We start from the raw sequence: 11,986 nt of genomic DNA on the forward strand, positions 1-11,986 counted from the left end.
GGGTCTCTGGAACCATTTCTAACCTTCTTTCTGGACAGAGTGGTCCTGATCCCTATGCTTGGGTCAAATCCAAAAGTTACATCAATATTTCATGAAAATCAGGAGATCGTGCTACCTACGTTTAGAATGTCAGACAACCAAGAGATTCACCCCTTGGATGTTGGTTGCACCTTGAAGCAATATTTGGACACTACAGCCTCGTTCAGACGAACAGACTTTCTTTTTGTCCTTCTCCATGGCAAAAATAAAGGGATGCGAGCATCAGTAAGATCAATCTCATCTTGGGTGGTCCAAACGATTCAAAGGGCATACAAGGCAAAGGGCATGGTTCCTCCTGAGGCAGTGACGGCTCATTCAACTCGGGGCATCTCAACCTCTTGGGCAGCAGTTCGACATGTCGCACCAGAAGTTATCTGTAGAGCAGCTTCCTGGTCTTCAATTAATACTTTTGTTTCCCATTATTGTGTGGAGCCAGCTGCGCTTTCTTCTGTATATTTTGGTTTACAAGTATTGTCAGTGGACAATGAAAAATAAAATTCTAGTTTCTTTGCTCAACATTTTTAGCCCACCCGGGTGTGTTTGGCGAATTATTTCCCACACGTATGCTGCCATGGAGCCTGTCAGGAAAATGGAAAATTTATATCAAATACTTACCGTAATTTTCCTTTCCTGATGGGCTCCATGGCAGCAGGAGTTCCCTCCCAAATGTTGGAGTAGGCTAGTTAAGGAACATGGATAGCAGCTTGGAGCAAAGATTTATGGGAGTAGAGGTCCTATTGGGTAATTATGGAGGCGGGGCTAACCCACACGTATGCTGCCATGGAGCCCATCAGGAAAGGAAAATTACGGTAAGTATTTGACATAAATTTTCCATTATCTTGCTAATGGCATCATTAAATGTTGCATAACTGACAGAGGAAAGGGAGCTATCAATTTGATCATTTAAAGAAACCCCTCTAGGGAATGAAAGATGATGGATGAGTCTAAATGAGTTTGGCTCTTTTTTTTTAGACAATACCAAGAGGTGATAACCAAAAATTCTGAAAATTTTAAACGTTTAAACTTATCAACCGAATTTAAATTTTAAACTAAGGAACAACCATAACCTTCAAAAATAGGAAGCTGAAAACCTTCAGCAAAACCTTTAAGAAGTAGCCCTGCCTTCTCTAAATAAAGGCATAGACAATAATGCATGTTTTCCAGCTTCACAGGCGTGCGGGCCTTTTGGAAAAATATCCTTTTGTGTGGAGACAGACATAATGAATCTCTTAAAGAATTTGGAGAGTGGATGAGTGCCACCACACAAGGAACACTCATGTTTATACCTGCAAGAGAAATTCCATTTACATTGTGACTCATTAAAGAGGAAGTAAACCCTGATGGGTTTACTTCCTCTTTCATTCCCTGCAAAGGCAAAGCATAATGGACTACTATGCATCGCATAGTAGTCCATTATGTGTCACTTACCTGACACAGGAGCCAGCGAAGTCACCGCTGTCCCCTGTAGTCCGGCGCATCCATCTCCTCGGTGGGGTCTCGCAGCTCCGCCGCTGTCATTCGGCGAAGCCGCGATGACGTCACTCCCGCGCATGCGCACGGGAGCCGACACGCGCGGCATCTTCGTCATTGACGATGCCGCGCTCAGTGCGCCTGCGCGCCGTTGTCTACGGCGCATGCGCCGTAGACAGCGGTGCCTGCCTTCGGGCAAATATCTCCTAAACCGTATAGGTTTATGAGATATTTCTTGGACCTACAGGTAAGCCTTAATCTAGGCTTACCTGTAGGTCAAAGTGGTTTGTAAGGGTTTACAACCACTTTAAAGGCATGACAAAAGCCTTTTTTATAAGCAGAAGCAATATTAGGTTTGGGGGTCAGCTGTTTAACAAAATTTGATCGTTAAGGCACAATAAGATTCAGCCACAATCCTACATCCTTCATACCCCGCTGTAAGTTAGGGTACACAGACAACTTTTGACGATAAGACTCGTCATAATAAAACTAGTCTAAACCACCAAAATTTCCATAAGCTTATATATCCAAATGCTGGAATAAGCCACTACATTTATTAGGGAATTTTTCACCCATAATACCAGAGAATATGCAACCAGTTTTAGAAGGTTCTGGCAATGGATCTGCTCCTCCAACCTGTCATTGCCCTTCTTGTCTGACTTTACAGTAAATTCCTTAGGAAATGGTAAAAGTGACAGGATGTCAATATATTCACCCTTCCATACCAGTTCTGGACCAGCCGCTGCAGTTTTATTGCGGCGGGTTGGTCCGGCTGCACAAGATCATATTACTATACATGTGGCCGGCTGGGGGGGCACGCGAGCGCGTCCCCGATGATTGGATTAGATCAGGACCTGATCAATCCCCTGGTGATCGCTCCTGACGATTAATATCCTTCCCCTGTCTGTGTAACTGTAAACACTGACAAGGGAAGCAATGTCATCTCTCCTCATATCGGTCTTTTTATTCCAGACAGAGGAGAGAGCATCTAAAAGTGAGTTGCACCAACACTACACTGACACCAGGTCTTGTAGGCACACATTCACCCTCTGATCACCCCCCGATCACCACCTGCGACTGTGTCAACCAGTACAGCAATTCTATTATTTTTTTTGATCGCTGTACTAGTGTCATTAGTGACACTAATCAGTGTTAGGGTAAGTCTTAGGTCCACATAGGACTAGGGACCTCCCCTACACCTCCCCAAAAAAGGTTTAACCCCTTGTTTACCCCATCATCTGTGATCACAGTATAAGTGTCACGGGTGATGCAGTTTAGCTAGTTTATTTTTTATAGCATCAGGGCACCGCTGTATTTTACCCAATAAAGGTTTAACCCCCTGATCACCCAGCGGGTGATCAAAGTTAGGGTTTAGTGCCAGATAGGGTCTGCGTCGCCCCAGGCAGCGTCAAGTTAGTGCCAGTACCGATAACACCCATGCACACAGCATGCACCTCCCTTAGTAGTATAGCGTCTGAACAGATCAATATCTGATCTGATCAGATCTATACTAGCATCCCCATCAGTTTAGGGTTCCCAAAAATGCAGTGTTAACAGGATCAACCCAGATACCTGCTAGCACCTGCGTTTAGCCCCTCCGCCCATTCCAGCCCACCCAAGTGCAGTATCGATCAATCACTGTCACTTACAAAACACTAAACACATAATTCCAGCATGTGCGATCGCTAACAGTTTTTTTTGGTAGCGTTTTGATACAGTCGCTGACAGCCTAGGAGCTTTTTTTACCTGTGAGCCTCACTAGTGTACCACTAAAGTTAGAGCCCAAAATGGCAAATCGAAGGTACACTAGTGAAGAGGCCTACACGTTTCTGAGCATGACAGATAGTTAAAAGGAAGTCACTCATCTGTCTGATTCATGCTCAGAATACGAACCTGTAGACAGCAGCGACACCCTGACAGATAGCTCTGACGATGGAGTTGTGGTCCCTGCCAAGGTCAGGCGTACCAGACCCTGATCTTCTTCTGCTGTTGTTGAGGTGCAAGTACCACAGGTCCCTCCTATGGGGCAGAGAGCCAGTACTAGTGCCGCTATTCCTTCTGGTGAACTGGCAAGCACCAGTGGCCTAGTGCATCCAGCGCTGCAGTAACATGTGGTGATGTGGCGAGTTCCATAAGTGCAGTTCAAGCTGGTGAGGTGGCAAGCACAAGTAGTGTCCCGCTGCCACCAAGAAGAAGACAAACACAGGCCCATCGAGCCCATAGTGCCCTTCCTGCAGAATTCGCCAATCCTAATTGGAACCCACCACTTCTGCAGCACCCGTACTTCCCCCCATTCACTGGCCAACCCGGCATTCAGGAGGAAAAAGTTGATTTTATGTCACTTGATTTGTATTCACTGTTTTTCATTAAAGATCTCTATAGATCTATTGTGGACCAAAGCAATTTGTATGCTGGTCAATACATCACCTCTAATCCCCAGTTGTCCCTTGCCAGAGATTGGAGACCAATTACGGTTTCTGAATTTAAGACCTTTCTGGGCCTTTCCCTCCTCATGGGCATAACCAAAAAGAGTGAGTTGCTGTCATATTGGTCCACTGACCCAATTCACCATATGCCCGCGTTCTCTGCCTTCATGACCAGGACACGATACAAGCAGATCTTGCTCTTCATGCACTTCAGTGACAATAAACTCTGTTGTCCACGGGTTGACCCTGGATTTGATCGGCTCTACAAAATTCGGCCCCTCGTAAACCACTTCAACCAACGTTTTGCAGACTTGTTTACTCCCCATCAAGCTGTCTGCGTTGATGAGTCCCTGATTACGTTTTCTGGCCGATTGTCTATCAAACAGTATCTTCCCAGCAAGCGTGCCAGATACAGGGTCAAGATGTATAAGCTCTGTGACAGGGCCACAGGCTATACATATAGTTTTATGGTTTACGAGGGAAGAGATAGTCATGTAGAGCCGGAGAACTGCCCTGACTACATAGGAAGCGCTGGTAAGATAGTGTGGGACTTGGTGTCACCCTTATTCGGAAAGGGGTACCACTTGTACGTGGACAATTATTGCACGAGCGTGACACTTTTTAGTCACCTTTTTGATTATGGAATTAGTGCATGTGGCACCGTGTGATATAATCACCGGGGCTTCCCCCAACCGCTTGTAGAATCCCGTCTTATTCAGGGGGAGAGAGCCTGCTTGAGGTGTAATAATTTGTTGGCAGTGAAGTGGAGAGATTCACAGAATGTTTTTATTCTGTCCTCGCTTCACGCAGACACGGCAGTCCAAATTCCTACGGTGACTGGTGTTGTGGAGAAACCCATCTGTGTTCACGAATAAAACCTTAATATGGGAGGGTGGACCTCAACAACCAGTTGTTGGTGCCGTACCTAATTGCTCGTAAGGCCAGACGCTGGTACAAGAAAGTGTCTGTTTATTTATTTTAATTGGCTTTGCTGAACGCTCATATGCTATACAGAGCTTCAGGACGGACTGGATCCTCTTGTCCAACTTCCCAATCCAATTGCAGTGAGCCGGATGCATGAGAGGCATTTTCCTTTTGTCCTCCCTGGTACCCCTACCCAAAGAAACCCCAAAAAAAGATGTTGTGTCTGCAGCAAACACAGATTTAGGCGTGACACTTGCTTTTATTGTCCCTCCTGTCCTGACCAACCTAGTCTCTGCATTGGTGAATGTTTCAAATGCTACCACACACTAGCAGAGTTTTAGCATAGGGTACAGCACCACACAGTCATAGGCACACTAAACACAGGGTCTCGGGGTCTCGAAAGATGTGATGGCCATCACATTTTGAGAGACCCTAATCTGCAACCTTCAGAGTTTACTTTTTTACAGTTTTTATAAAAGTGAAAAAAAAACACACAAAAAAATATAAAATAAAAAATCCAAAAATAGTTGTGGTTGTATTTTTCTCCTCTCTCCCTATTGTTCTCTCTCTTATGTTCACCATCTACTGTCTGCTCTACTGTTCTATATTTTGAGATTTATAGGTTTGAGTTTAGGGAGTTCATGACGTGTTATATGTCCTATGTGGTGTATCTTTTATGGTGCCCCTGTGGAATGTTCTACATGGGACGCACCAAGCGTTTATTAAGGGTGCGAATCTCTGAGCATTTAGCAAATATCTGGAAGGGGTTCCAATACCACAGTGTCTCCTTACATTTTAAGGAACATCACCAACAAGACCCAAGTCTGCTCCAATTTTGCAGAATTGATCATGTTCATCCCTCTTGGAGAGGGTCTAACCGGGTTAAGGATCTGTCACAGAGGGAAACCCGGTGGATATTTTTGATGAAATGTCTCTCTCCAAGGGGGATGAATATTGAGGTAGATTTAAATTGCTTTAGAAGCAATTTTTGATCTAGATCTGGGTGATTCAGCTTTAATGGGTGCAGGTCTCTGAATTGGAATTATTTCTTTATTGATTTATTGTGTATTGACAATTATTGCATAAAGTCTCATATTTTTTGATGCTGGTATGGATATTTGGTAATTAGGGAAAAATGTTTTTGGTTTAAAGTTATACATATTTGATATATTGTGCATCCTTATTTTCATTTTGTTTTATATTGTTACATTTCATTTCATTTTTTATTTATTTTTAAGATTTTTTCAAGTTTGTTATATAATTCTTATTTAATTTTTGTGGATTTTTATTTATTTTTTATTTTTTATATTTATTTGTATTTATATTTTCATTTTTATTTTATTTTTATTTATTTTTATATATTTTTTCAGTTTTTCTTTTATTTGTGTTGTTAATATATTTGTTTACCTTTACTTTTACTTTTTAGTTTTAGGTACAATTCGTTATCTATCACTATATACATTGGGAATTTTTCTATTTCTATATTTATTATATTTTTCTATTCACAGATTTAAATATATATAATTTTTGTATATGGGTATAATATATATTCATTATTGGCTAAAGACTAGATGTAAGACTGATTAGTTCATATGAGGATAATGATTTGATTAGGATGGGTTAAAATAATGTTCCCTGATCATCCAACAATTTATATAATTAGTGGATCAATTAATCTGCTTGTTTATATATTTTCTAAAGAAAGAGAGATTTTTTATTTTTTTTTCCATAATATTTTATTGAGAGATCAAATAAAAAAATAAAAAAACATGAAATAAGGTTTACAACATCTTAGTTATATAGACAAAAGCAATACAAAGATATCACAGAAGCGATGGGTTGAAATAATCAGCAATATCAGAAGTAGGATATTATCTAGTTCATGTTATTGCTAGTCAAACACGTCAAAGGCCTGAAGTGTAATTGTCGATGGTCTAGTAAACACTTAGGTCCATCAGTTTCATAGAACTGCTTGTAGATAGTCAACATGTTCGTTACGTGGATCTGATTGGACAATTGCTGTATCTGAGAGTATTAGCCAACTTTGACTAGGTAGTTGTATCTAAGGGCTAAGTAGTCAAAGTTGGTTACATGACTGTGCTTGGGAGCAGGGAGTTTTGTCAGATGGGGGAGATAGTTTGTGGTGTAAACCCAGATGGGGAGGAGATACAGGGGAGAAGGAGAGAGGGGGAAGAGTAAAGAGAGAGAAAAAAAAAGAGGGGGCTGGTTGAGGTTTGGGGTACCTCACAGTCTCCGCCACCAATCCCGGGGGATTGAGATAACGTAGGTAGAGGAATCTAGTCTGAAGATACTTGGATGTTCTTATAGAAAATTTGACAAGGGTCCTCCCTCTGTCTCCCCTTGTTTAGGTGAGGGAGGTCACTTGTCTCGTGTTTTGCTGTGGATACTTTCTAGATAAGGTGAGGAAATCATTGGGGGTCGTCATCATTTTGGGATGTGTCATTGGAAGTGGTTTGGCTTGTCAGTAGTTTGTATTGGTCAGTAGTACGGAAATGGGTCCAACAGGCCCATGTGTGGGGAAAATTTAGTTGGACAGTCCTTGGCTATGGAGATTAATTCCTCCATTTCCGCAATTTTCCCCACACGTTTGAGCCATTCAGGGATGGTTGGGGTATGCGTTGTCCCCCAATGCAGCGGGATACATAGTTTGGCTGCGTTCAATAGTGGAGGAATCAGTGTTTTACGATAGTGGTGTGTCGGTATATCCGAATGGTGTAAAAGAAGTTGTGCTGGGGTGTGATCTAGAGTGTATGAAGAGATTGCGGACGTCAGTTCCCTTACTTGAGTCCAGAATGGTTGGATAAGAGTACAGGACCACCAGATGTGTTCTAAAGTACCTGTAGTTCTGGCACATCTCCAGCATTTCTCCGAAAGGGCAGGGTTATATTTGTTGAGAATTGCTGGGGTTCTGTACCAGCGCATTAGTAGTTTATAGTTGTTTTCTTGGATTGAGACATTTAGGGAGCCTTTATGTGTTATCTGGGAAATGCGTTCCCATTGCGCTTCTGTCATTTCTATGTGCAGGTCCTGTTCCCAGCTTAGACAGGCTTTGTTCGATTTCATGAGACTATCAGAGGAGAGTATGTGGTATATATTGGAAATTATATGTTGCTGGGGTGCAGATTGGGAACATAGCTGCTCGAATGGTGTCAGTACTCGAGAGACAGAGGCAAAGTGGAAGGGCATTATTGTCTGTGTTGATTGGCAGAGAAGAACATTCTAAGAATGAACCCGAGCGGAAAAAATGGTGGGCTAGCACCTCTGTGTGTTGCCAGGTTTCTGTAAGGAAGTTGGCAGCCATGCCAGGTGAGAACGCTGGATTAAATTTTACAGGTGTAAGGGGCCCAGGATTGGAAGAAATGTGTAACTTTTGGCACGTTTCCCTGAAACAGCGAAGCGTCGGGGCAATTAGGTGGTGTTCAATTAGGTGCTTCGGAATGTGTTCAGGTGCGATCCAAGGAAGGGATCGCAGGGGTAGGGGGGAGAATGTATGCTCTAGAGTCACCCAATCTTTGTAGGGGCCATGTACTGACCAGTCAATAATTCTGGAAAGGTGGCATGCCCAGTAATATTTCTTTAAGTCTGGCAGACCGATGCCTCCCTTCATTTTAGGTTTCATCAGTTGCTCGTACGCTATCCTAGGTCTCTTCTGTCTCCACAGGAACCTAGTTGTCATTCTTTGGTAAAGTTGAAAGAAGGTTGGGAGAAGTTTGATGGGTATGGTTTGTAAGATATATAAAATACGGGGGAGGATATTCATCTTTAGAATTGCTGCCCTTCCAAACCAGGAAAAATGGGGGTTGTTCCATTTAGTGAGATCGTCGGTAATGGTTTTGAGGATGGGTTGAAAATTTTTTGGGCAGATATCTGATAGGCTTGCCGTTAGATATATTCCAAGATATTTAATGTGGTTGTGTTTCCATTGAAAGGGGAAGTTGTTTTTGCATTGTGTTACCATTTCTTGTGAGAGAGAGATATTCAGGGCCTGGGATTTTGCATAACTAATCTTAAAATTGGAAATATTAAGGAAGTGATTCAAATCTTTTAGTAGATTTGGGATCGAAATGTGTGGTTCTTTCAGGAATAGCAATATGTCATCGGCGAACGCAGCCGTCTTATAGCTACGATCGCCGATGAGAAAGCCTTTGATACTGTTGTTGTCTCTGAGACATTGAAGGAAGGGTTCGAGGGTAAGGATGAAGAGGATTGGGGATAGTGGGCATCCTTGTCTTGTCCCATTAGTGATGGAGAAGGCGTTCGACAGGAGGCCGTTCACACGTAATCTAGCGGTTGGGGTTGTATAAAGGGACATAATGGCATTAAACATACAATCTTGTAGCCCGATATGCCTAAGGACTGCGCTCAGGTAGTCCCACACCAGCCTGTCGAACGCCTTCTCTGCATCTAGCGATAGAAAGAACCCCTCTTGTTTGCGAGTCGTAATCCAATGGTGAATATTCAAAGCTTTTATGGTATTATCCCTGGCCTCTCTTCCAGGTATAAAGCCTACTTGGTCTGTCCCTATCAAGGACGGCAGAAAGATTAACAGACGAGAACGTAAAATTTTGGAGTATATCTTTATGTCGACATTTAATAGGGATATTGGCCTATAATTAGTCACCACTGTAGGGTCTTTTTCTTCTTTTGGGATCACTGTGATGTGGGCTTCTAGTAGCCTGTAAAAGGGGAGAGTGGATGATGTTAAAGAGTTAAAGGACTTAATCATATGCGGGGCTAGTACGTCTGTAAAGGTTTTGAAATAGGCAGCCGTAAGCCCATCGGGGCCTGGACTTTTACAATTTTTAAGCTTTTTAATTGCCACTTTAAGTTCTTCTTCCGAAATAGGGTTTTCTAACTGGGTGGCATCCTCTCTATCTATACGTTTGGTGCAAAATTTGTTGAGGAAAGACTGGATTGAAGAGGTCCGACTCTCAGGTACATCATGGTTTGTGTTATGTTTAGGGAGATTATACAGTGGTGTGAAAAAGTGTTTGCCCCCTTCCTCATTTCCTGTTCCTTTGCATGTTTGTCACACTTAAGTGTTTCAGAACATCAAACCAATTTAAACAATAGTCAAGGACAACACAAGTAAACACAAAATGCAATTTGTAAATGAAGGTGTTTATTATTAAAGGTGAAAAAAAATCCAAACCATCATGGCCCTGTGTGAAAAAGTGATTGCCCCCTAAACCTAATAACTGGTTGGGCCACCCTTAGCAGCAACAACTGCAACCAAGCGTTTGCGATAACGTGCAATGAGGCTTTTACAGCGTCCTGGAGGAATTTTGGCCCACTCATCTTTGCAGAATTGTCCTAATTCAGTTACATTAGAGGGTTTTCGAGCATGAACGGCCTTTTTAAGGTCATACCACAACATCTCAATAGGATTCAGGTCAGGACTTTGGCTAGGCCACTCCAAAGTCTTCATTTTGTTTTTCTTCAGCCATTCGGTGGTGGACTTGCTGGTGTGTTTAGGATCATTGTCCTGCTGCAGAACCCAAGTTCGTTTCAGCTTGAGTACACGAACAGATGGTCGGACATTCTCCTTCAGGATCTCTTGGTAGACAGCAGAATTCATAGTTCCTTTTATCACGGCAAGTCTTCCAGGTCCTGAAGCAGCAAAACAGCCCCAGACCATCACACTACCACCACCATATTTTACTGTTGGTATAATGTTCTTTTTATGAAATGCAGTGTTCCTTCTACGCCAGATATACTTGGACACACACCTTCCAAAGAGTTCCACTTTTGTCTCATCGGTCCACAGAATGTTGTCCCAAAAGTCTTGGGGATCATCAAGATGTGTTGTGGAGAAATTGAGACGAGCTTTGATGTTCTTTTTGCTCAGCAGTGGTTTTCTCCTTGGAACTCTGCCATGCAGGCCATTTTTGCCCAGTCTTTTCCTGATGGTGGAGCCATGAACGCTGACCTTAACTGAAGCAAGTGAGGCCTGCAGTTCCTTGGACGTTGTTGTGGGGTCTTTTGTGACCTCTTGGATGAGTCGTCGCTGCGCTCTTGGGGTAATTTTGGGCGGCCGGCCACTCCTGGGAAGGTTCACCACTGTTCCATGTCTTCGCCATTTGTGGATAATGGCTCTCACTGTGGTTCGCTGGATTCCCAAAGCTTTGGAAATGGCTTTATAACCCTTTCCAGACTGATAGATCTCAATTACTTTCTTTCTCAATTGTTCCTGAATTTCTTTGAGTCTCTGCATGATGTGTAGCTTTTAAGGATCTTCTGGTGGACCTTACTGTGTCAAGCAGCTCCTATTTAAGTGATGCCTTGATTGTGAACAGGTGTGGCAATAATCAGGCCTGGGTGTGGCTAGAGAAATTGAACTCAGGTGTGGACAACCACAGTTATAGTATGTTTTAACAAGGGGGGCAATCACTTTTTCACACAGGGCCATGATGGTTTGGATTTTTTTTCACCTTTAATAATAAACACCTTCATTTACAAATTGCATTTTGTGTTTACTTGTGTTGTCCTTGACTATTGTTTAAATTGGTTTGATGTTCCGAAACACTTAAGTGTGACAAACATGCAAAGGAACAGGAAATGAGGAAGGGGGCAAACACTTTTTCACACCACTGTATATATATATTCCCTTGAGAATCTTTAATGGTATGGATATGTGTGCGCGCTTACCTGGTTTGGAGGGCTTTGGCCAGGTATTTACTACACTTATTGCCAAATTCATAGTAGAGCTTTTGGTGTAGGCTGAATTTGCGTTGCGTTTTATGGTTTAGTTCTTCCTGCAGCAATTTCCTGTGGGTAGTAAGTTCTTGATAAGTTTGTTGCGCTCGTGAGAGTTTATGTGCAAGTTCGAGTTGTTTGATTTTGTCAAGGATGTGCGTAATTGTCTGTTGGTGGGCTTTCTGACGGGCTGCTTTAAGGGCAATGAGTTTCCCACGGATAACGCATTTATGGGCTTCCCATTGAGTGATTGGGGCTGTGTCAGGTGTGTAATTTTCACGAAAAAATGCCTGTATGCAACTACGGATGTCATTAGCAACCTCTTCTGAGGTGAGCAGTGAAGAATCTAGTCGCCAGATGTTTTTGGGGATGTGCTTGTCGGGAAATGTCAAGGTCATTGTGATTGGGTG

This window comes from Lithobates pipiens, unplaced genomic scaffold, assembly GCF_037356315.1.
Source record: "Lithobates pipiens isolate NorthernLeopardFrog02 unplaced genomic scaffold, aLitPip1_a1.2 Scaffold_10, whole genome shotgun sequence".
Classification (NCBI taxonomy): domain Eukaryota; kingdom Metazoa; phylum Chordata; class Amphibia; order Anura; family Ranidae; genus Lithobates; species Lithobates pipiens.